Raw genomic sequence first — 8,884 nt, 5'->3', positions numbered from 1 at the left:
AGTTTAACCTGACCTGTAGCTTATGCCTGCTGCCCTGTATCCACCTGGGAAGTCAGAAGACTTCTGTTTGCCTGATGTCACCTGTCAGGGTAACAAAATCCTGTCTCCAGGAAATCAGTATGTCTGCCTCAACTAAACTTTCCATGTAGCAGACAGTTAAATCACCTAAAATCAGATAGTTAAGACCTTCTCAGTCTTAAAGAGTCGAGCTGGCTTGGCCCTGCTAAGTAATAAATGTTAACAAATGCCTATAAGTGACTCTAGAATTTTGTTTGAGAATTTCTTTCCTCATCACGTCATACAAAGGTGATGAATGGAGCATCAAATAGATCAAATAACTGGAATCTCCTGTGCGTGTGTGCTAAGTCGCTTCAGTCATGTCCAATTCTTTGTGACCCTATGGACTGTAGCCTGCCAGGCTCCTCTGTCCATGGCATTCTCCAGGCAAGAATACTGGAGTGGGTTGCCATGCACTCTTCCAGGGGAATCTTCCCAACCCAAGGATTGAACTTGCATCTCTTATATCTTCTGCATTAGTAGGTGGGTTCTTTACCACTAGCACCACCTGGGAAGCCCGGAATCTCCTATTATCCACCAAAACTATCTTAAGTGTTGAGCATTTCCAAAATGGCCTGGCTCAATTTGTTATAGATAAACAATTAAGCTTAATGGAAACTTCTGCTTTCAAATTTGCCTTTCAAGTGTTGGAAAGTTCAGCTCAAAAAAGAGTTCCTGGAGCATCAGGCCACTCAAGCCTAGATATTGATAATTCTAGCTGCTGATTACGGGGACTATCCCTGCTGTCACTTTGGCCTGACCCTCATGATCAATGACACAGGCTTCCTCATGTTACACTTGTAGCTTGGTTCCCAGCTATGAATGCTACTCTCAACACTTCAATATTTGTTTTGATTTTATATATCACAAAATTTATGTCTCCAATGTATATGTGTCTCTCTGCATATATTTATATGCCTAGGATATTAATGTGGGAGATTAGTACAATGAAGAAGATTAGTGTACCCTTTAGACAGAATGTATTCCACTAAAGTGAGCACTGACTTCCAAGAATGTCAAACACGCAATTAAAAATTCACCATTAAACAATGTTAAATATAAGGCATTAACGTAGCTTGTGTTCAACAAATACATTTTCAGCTGAGACTGGATCATAGTTTTGGAATAGAAATAACTTAGACAAAGAGTATTTGACTTAAAATATAGAAGGTTGATGGCAAATTGGCTCATCACAGCTAACATTTTTAGGCATGTTTCCTTAGAGGGTTTCAAAATATTTTACCAAGAGTTTTTATTTCTTTATTTCTAAAGCATTGCCATGTTCACCTAACAGAAGCGTAAACTGAATTAGAAAAATTCCAATGTTCGGTCCTCCAGTAGCATATGCAATGTAAAAGGCCAAAGGGAAGTGACTCTTTGAATGTATCTCCCTTCAAATCCACAGCATACAGGTAGATATTATAAAAATTAATTAGTCCTGCAAAGACTATGAAGAAAACGAGCAATGACCAGCCTTACTCTTGTCCACACCCAGTCCTGCTTTCCAATGGCACCCAGTTTTCAATCTTAACTATCTCCTATAGTAGTCATTCACATTTTAAAATGATATATGTGCTGCTATTCCTAGTTTATGAATTTTATATGGTAACCTACTGGTTTCCTATTAAGGAAATTGAAGGCTCTGACTCTTGAGCTCATTGGCAAGATTAAATTTACACAAAGAAGTCAGAATATGAAGAAGAAGGAAAATTTGAGAAGAATTATTTGGAGAAATTTATGCTGGGATAACCAGTTGTTTTCCACAAAAGGGCAGGGACATCACGTCAGTTTCAACTTCCTTAGCTTCAGGTCCAAAAAAAATTGGGCTTCAAAGTGAACACCAGAGGGACTCACACATTATCCTCCAGTGGAACACAGTAGAAATGTCTCTAACTCCTGCCCAAGAAATCTTAAAGGAAAGAAAATCCAGCAGGCTGCTTTGGCAGCAAAACGGAGAAAGCTGAGTCTGTGTTGAGAACTGTGCTTCCCTGATGGTGGTCAAAAGTCTGTGAAACTCAGGATCCAAGTGTGGAACCTATAGAGGGTATGGTGAACTGAACTTAAGGAGATCTCCAATGAATCACAATCCCATACAATTCCCTCCTGTTGAATGGGGACAGCACCTGTGACTGGCCCCTAGCTGATAGAATATGACAAGTGACTGGATATCACTGCTTTGATTATGTTACATTGTGTGATGAAGTGTTGGAATGTCCCTCCCATGATTAGGCAAAGAGGATGGGATAGTCACTTGTGTGACTGTATTACATTGCATTGCATAAAACTTTCTCTTTGCAACCAAGATAGAGATTCACCTTGTCTCTTCAAAAGAGTAGCTGCCATGCTGTCAAAGTGCCTGTGAGAGGGAATATGACAGAGAACTGCATGTTCTAGGAGCTAAGAACAGCCCCTGGTTGATAGCCAGCCAGAAAACATGGACCCCAATCCTACAACCACTAGGAAATGGAATTCTGCCAACAATCTCATGAGCTTGGAAGAGAACCTTGAGTTCAAGAAAGGAATGCATCCCATGCGAATCTTGACTACAGCCTTGTGAGACCTTGAGCAGAGGGCCCAGCTAAGTTGAGCCCAGAGTCCTGACCCATGGAAACTGAGATAAGAAATGTGTGTGACTTCAAACCACTGAGTAATTATTTTGTGTAACAAAATAAAATTAAAATTAATATAATAGAAATGTTGTCCTGGGGTAATATGAGAAAGGAGCCTTCCCAGAGCCCCAAAAGACCTTCAACAGCAAGATTCCACGGAGTGATCATCTAAAACCAGAAGCTGACTGAGGGTTGGGAGTGGCCTGTCAAAGGGCAACATGCACTGCCCATCACATCAGAGGTATCTGATGATGGGAGTCTCCAAAGAACTCACAGATCAGGGGAGAAGAGGTGAACTGTCTGGCAAGTCTAGAGAGCACAAAGCCACTGTAAACAAAGAATGCTATTAACAGGCTGTCGTCCAGAAATAGCACACCAAGTGACCTAACAATGGAATCCTTGCCTGACCTAGGAATAAGCCTTCCTAGCACCATGAGACGAATTGGCCAGGAACTGCCTCCTAAACCTTGGTCAAATTTATGACCAACGAGGGCACTACAAACAATGTCCCCTACCATTCCAGTTCTATGAGGGTCAAATCATTAGCCACTATAGTTACTGACCTACAAGTATACCTTGAAAGGGATTCAGGATGAAGCATTCTGTCTTTCAGATATATGGTAGGTAGGTAAAACACATATCTAAGGAAGAATTTCAATGACCCCAGAGTCTTGCATCTTCTCATAATAGAAAAGCACTAAAATCATTGCGTTATCTGATCCTCATGACTAGTAGTAACCTTTTGCTGAAATCTTGATCTTGACAGCATGTGTATGTACTGGCTCCTCCTATACTTCTTTGGACTAGTTTCTCAGAGCTATATGAGATGCTGTCTTCTGTCTCCTAGGCTATAGTCTTTAGTAAGAATAAACTCAACTCAGCTCTTAATGTTGTGTCTGTGAGTGTGTGTGTGTTTTTTAAGTTGAAACACCAATGGCCAGGGCAAATTCCAGACTGACAGTGGGTTAGCAAATACAGCTATCCAGAGAGGGGAAAGTCCTGACTTATAGCAATTACCAATTTCTGTGGTATAAAAATACCCACCATAATTGATTGGGAGATGGAAATGGCAACCCACTCCAGTATTCTTGCCTGGAGAATCCCATGGACAGAGGAGCCTGGTGGGCTGCTATCCATGGGGTTGCACAGAGTTGGACATGACTGAAGTGACTTAGCAGCAGCAGCAGCATGATTGATTTCAAGCTACAAACAGTTTAAAAACTCTCTCATAATGTTCCTGATACTTACCAACTAGCTCTTGGGAGCCATCGCTCTAACACATCAGTGCTGCCTTCACTTTCCTCTACCCTCTTTCTTCCACCCTGGAAGGATTAACCAGCTTCCAGGAACAGGGATTGCCATGGAGAGAACAGAAGTCTGACCTTCAAAACTTGGTCTTCAGTCAGGGAGAGGGTAAGGAGGGACTTAACCTTGATTGGAGATTGATGTGGTGGTTAATACCTCAGAGTGGACTGTTAGAAAGTTGAGACTCGATGTTCATGACTTAAGAAGATGTAAAATTGCCTATTTTACAGGGATGAGTGGAAGGTCAGAGGATCTGCCCAGAGTTTCATATACACATTCACATGCATGTGCGCACACACACACACACACACACACACACACACAATGTGCCAACAAAATAAAGCAATTTTCTCTGTAGGTTATCTCTATCTAAGATAGAGCTTAAAATTGCAGAGCTACTATTTTCTTTCTTCTTTTTTAAAAAGATATTTCTTATATTTCCCTATTTAATCAAATGCCTTTCTAAACTAGGTGCCTCATAAATTCCAAAGTTCTAAACAGAGAAATGAATGATTAAATGAGAAGAGTCAATTTCCTAATGTTGTTTGTCTGTTTCAAAGTGCTCCTGCCCTCTCAGGAAGCTACCTGCTTAAATGCTCATTCAGTTAAAGCATACATGAAGGTGCTCTGCTGTGGGGCATCTCAGGAGATGCCAGGAAAAAAACATCTTATTTTAAAAGCAGTGAGATGTGAGTGGCTTTTCATACCTAAACAGACCTGACAGCTAAGTGCGGCTAAGATGAATATTTGCTTCAGGAAACTCACAAGGTACAGAAGAGGAAAGACACTTCAGCCTTGGGTGGAGCCAGACCTCTGGGGTCAAGATGAATTTGTCTATACTGTTTCCATTGGATTACCACTCATAAGTCCTTGGGTGAGTAATATGGGAGCAGTTTGTGCAGTTGTCATGGGTTACCCTTTTAGAATATTCTCCAAGGGATCAAAGTCCCCAAATTTCCCACAACGTATACTGAGTTCTGGAAGAATATCACTTTGAGTCATACATGAAAGAGCTGGACAAGAGGTGCCCATGGTAGCTATTCTCTGTACACCCTATTATGGTACTTCTCAAACTGAACTCTTGCCTCCATTGATTCTGTGCAAGTGAAACTGGAAAATGATGCTTAATAGAAAGAGTTCAAAAGTAAAACATTTCTTTGACATAATATTTATAGCTTCATAAAATTTTTTGACTATCCTTGCTCTCAGATGCTGACCTCAATTCTCTCTTCACTGGGAAACATAAGCAATTAAAAGAAAATTTCCACAGACAACTGCTAAAATATCCGCCCACATTCTCTGCATACCCACCTCTTCCATGGATGAAATTTCCATTTTCCTAAGTGTCAGCCCCTCTCTGTGCATACTACATCCCATCCTTCTTGTCTAACCAAGGATATTGATCTACCAACTCTTATCGTCTATACCATTCACTTTTCACTGTCCTTTGAATCATTTCTATCACTATTCAAACATGCTGTTATGTGTCTGATCTTAAAAAGACAAAAAAGAAAGCACTTATTCTGACCTCACTTTCCCTACCAACGCCCTTCCTTTATCCCTTCCCTGCCTCCTGGATTGGTAATTCTACTTTTCCCTCAGGGTTAGTGTTGGAGAGCCCCCACACTCAGTCCTTGGCCTCTTCTTCATCTATCTTCTCTCCCTTCAGTTCAGTTCAGTTCAATCGCTCAGTCATGTCCAACTCTTTGCGACCCCATGAATTGCAGCATGCCAGGCCTCCCTGTCCGTCACCAACTCCCGGAGTCTAGCCAAACCCATGCCCAATGAGTCGGTGATGCCATCCAGCCCTCTCTCCTTTAGTGATTTCATTAAGTCCCTGACTTCCTCATCATTTATATGCTGATAACTCCAAAATGTAGATCTTCAACTCAAATCTCTCTCCCAAATTCTAGATTCATAGCCAACTGCTTCCATCATATCTTCAGTTGGATATCTAGTCTCTCAAATTTAACAGATCCAAAACTGAACTCTTGACTTCCTGAAACCTGCCCCAACAGCAGCCTTCTCCATTTCATCTGGGGAAAACTCCATCATTCTACTTTTCTCAGACCAAAACCTTTAGTGGTATCCTCGATTCTTCTCTTTCCCTGATACATACAACCAACCAGAAGACTGCCCTGGCTTTACCTTCAAACTCTGAGCACTTCTTACCACACCCTCTGCTCCCTGATGGTCCCTGCACCATCCTCTCCCATCTGAATTACTCTAAGAGCCTTCTATAAGTCTCCCAGCATCCATTATTGCCCTCTAGTGTCTTTTGCAATATAACAGCCATTAATTTGAAACAAACTGTTATTCCTCTGCTTAAAACCCTGCAATCCTCAGCATCTTCTGCAAGAAAACTGCCTCAAGGGGGGCCACTGCAGAATCTTCAGGCTGAAAGAGACTAGCTTCCCTGGTCAGAGAGGAAAAGATGCTTCTACTAACAAAGTAAGCAGAATTTAGAGGTACATTCTACAGCTACATTAGATTCTACATGTTTCCATTCTAATTTTCAGGGTCCACTACTTCACAATAAATGCCATCACTTCAACATAAGAGATCCTGAAATGTTCTGAATTCAATTTACTGCTTGAGGATAGCTTACTATGTTGCATAGGTTTCAACAAACAGTGTTTTTCTCATCACTACTTTTCTCCTAGTTTGTAATGGAACTTGATACGCTTGTTAAACCAAGAGTTGTTCGAAAGAGTGCTTTTAAACCTCTAAATAGATATATATTTTTAAAAACTATTCTACTCCTGTTAATGTCTACTTTTGTGAGACTGTTGTGAGATAGTATGTTATGTATTGTTTCTTTTTTCTTGAATGTGTTAAGATTTTATATGTGTTCTAATACATAGACAACCAAATATAACTATTTCCTGTGTGGTTGGGAAACAATTACATTCTGTACTTTTACATTTAGTTAATATGTTGATTTTATCAAATTCTCTCTAGCCTTCCAAATTTTGTATTGACTTAATTTGTCAATTTCTGACAAAGGTAAATTAAGGGAGAGAAATATCTCTTGTGGCTCTCATCACATGCAGAGAAAGAACCCAAGTCTTTACATAAATGGCTGCAAAGCCCCCCCTGCTTCATTGTGTCTCTGGACTCTTTTCCTATCCTCCTCCTCCTTTCTCACCACTATCTCTCTTCCAGCCAGAAGCCTGTTTGCTGCTCCCCAAACATGACTTTTGCTCTGTGTTCCCTCTGCCTGGAATGTTCTTCCCCAGAATCCACCCAGCTAACTCCATCACCACCTTTGAATCTTTGTTCAAATCTCACCTCTTCAATGAGAACTACCCTCTCACCTTATTTAAGACACAATCGTTCCCATCTCCAGATGGCAGTTTCAATCCCCCTTCCAAACTCTATTTTTTCCTCTTTTTCATAGCACTTTGACCTACTATGTCATTTACTTATTTTGCTTATTCATTATTGTCTATCTTCCCTACTTGAAAGTAAACTGGGAGAGACAGATGTTTGTTTGTTTTGTCAACTAGTTTATTTCAAAACCCTGGAACTGTGCCTGGCACATAGTAAAGACTTTGTAAACATTTGATGAATGAATGCTCTATCTCTGAGCAGAGGCTTTCATTTTGGTCACCCTTTCTGAGAATGTTCATTGCATTCTGAGACCTTTCTCAACTCTCTATTGGGAAAAATAAATAACACTTTATATGTGTTCCACTGTGTCATTAGCCAAAAGTCTTGTTAAGAGATCACATCACCATGCATCTATTTGCCAGTTATTTACTTTAAAAGTGCAGCAATTTAGTTAATATAAATGTATGTTATCATTACCAAAAAGACCACACACAGCCAGCATTTCTTAACTCTTTATGGCTTACTGCTATCATGGCCCAGAAAAAAAAATGTATGTACACATATTTTCTTTCAAATGCATAGTCTAAGGAACCCCGACTCTTCCTCATGAATCTCTAGGCATCCTTAGACGTCAGTAAGAGACTGCACACAAACACTCACAGAGGCATGTACAAACACTTGGGATATCATCTGCGTGGACTCTCTGATTTCAGTCTTTTTCTCCAGTACTCTTTAACTTTCCCCTACATCTTACCAAGTTGTTTTTTTTTTTCCTGTTTATTGAAATGACTTTAGAGTGTTTCAGTTTCACAAAAAGCGTGCAAGTACCGGAGGACCACATGAAAATCCCACGGGAAAGACATCGTGTAAATTTTCACTTCAAAGCAAACGAAATGCAAAATGAGGGTGTGGAAATAATTTCTTGGCTCATAAATATTTAATAAGCTTTTGGGTTGATGGGTGTCAAGTTGAAAACTTATAATGTACTGTATTTAGAAGTAAAATACATAGTCATGCAATTCTTTGTGTGACAAACTATTAATCTACCAGTTATATTCCTTATAGTTAGAATGCCTTATTAATTTGGATACTGTTAATTATAATTATAAAAGGCAGTCTGGTTGTGGTCTCTGAGCAATTGTTTACTATAAAAAGTTTAAAAGTCTACCTAGGAGAAATAGGCAGACACTGTTTGTACTATTAACAAGTGGTTTTTGCAATACCTGAAGTATATGAGGCTCTTCTGTGCCACTTTACAATTATGTATTGTAGTTTTCCTGACTCAATCACATCCCACTGAATCGGAATCTCCCAGGTGGTGCCCAGGCATGTAATTTTGAAAAACTTCCAGATGAATCTTTGAAGACAAATTGAGAAGCCCTGCACAGACAGTGAGATGTATTTCTTTCTTTCTTTCCAGTTCATATTTTGGGGTAGTACCTGATTTATAGAAAAGTTGCTAAAATCAAACAGAATGTTCCCATACACTTTCATCCAACTTCTCCTAACCTTAACAGTTTACATACTCATGAGTCATTTGTCAAAACTAAGAAGTTAACATTAATTAGTTCAGTTCAGTC

The sequence above is a fragment of the Cervus canadensis genome, chromosome 20 (assembly GCF_019320065.1).
Source record: "Cervus canadensis isolate Bull #8, Minnesota chromosome 20, ASM1932006v1, whole genome shotgun sequence".
Taxonomy (NCBI): Eukaryota; Metazoa; Chordata; class Mammalia; order Artiodactyla; family Cervidae; genus Cervus; species Cervus canadensis.
The sequence above is the reverse complement of the archived record's forward strand: the minus strand, read 5'-3'. Positions refer to the sequence as shown.